This window comes from Condylura cristata, unplaced genomic scaffold (genome assembly GCF_000260355.1).
Source record: "Condylura cristata isolate star-nosed mole 26May11 unplaced genomic scaffold, ConCri1.0 scaffold00033, whole genome shotgun sequence".
NCBI classification, from domain to species: domain Eukaryota; kingdom Metazoa; phylum Chordata; class Mammalia; order Eulipotyphla; family Talpidae; genus Condylura; species Condylura cristata.
Genome location: NW_004567134.1, coordinates 19,023,796 through 19,024,691, shown reverse-complemented (window position 1 = coordinate 19,024,691; position 896 = coordinate 19,023,796).

Genomic DNA, 896 nt, shown 5'->3' with positions numbered 1-896 from the left:
CTGCGGTGGGGCGGGGCCCGGGCAGGGCAGCGGCTCGGCCGTCCCGACTGCCGTCCTCCCCTGACGTCACCTTTCGGCCTCAAATGCCACCTCCGGGGGCACCTCCCCGCGGCCAGACGGGGCTGTCCGGCGACTCCGGTCGCAGCGCCGAGTCTGTCTGCTGCTGGCCGCCCAGGCCAGGTCCACCCCGCACACGGGGTCCCGGGGCCGCCTGCAGGGCAGAGCTGGGCGCTCGCCCGGTCACGGATGGAGCCCGAGGGGACGTGCGGGCGCCTGCGGCCGAGAAGCCCCGTCCTCCCGGAGCCGTGCGCAAGGGCCGGCCGGGCAGCTGGCGAGGCAGCCGGGCTGGCCGCTCCTGAGCAGAGGGAGGCGCGGCCAGGCAGTGGGCGTGGCCGACCCGCCTGCTGCGGCTGGGCTGCCGTGGGCCTGCGGGAGCGCCGAGGGCCGGCGTCCAGCGGCCTCTCCTCCGCAGGACCTGGCCCTCCACTCGGCTTGGCGGCCGACGGCCCTGCCCGCAGCCTCCCTGAAGCACCGTCCGCCAGGTAGGGGAAGCGGAGGCTGGAGGACACTTCCCGGCCGCATCCGCCCGCGCTGGCCACGTCCCTCTGGACGCTGAACCGAGCACCTTTGGGGGGGTGGCGGCAGGCGCCGTCCCCGGGCGGCCAGGGCTGTGGCCCTGCTGACCTCCCCGGGCTGGGACGAGACAGGGCCAGCGCCCCCAGGGTCCAGGCTGCTGCGGTCAGGGCACACAGCACCCCAACAACAGGTCGAGGGCGCGACCACACTCGGTCAGAAGAATCAGGCGTGAGGGGCCAGAGAGGGAGAGGCCGGGGCAGCAGGCCACCGCGCCGGACGCCAGCCGGGAGCCACAGCGCTGCCCTCGGGCGCCCCTGGCC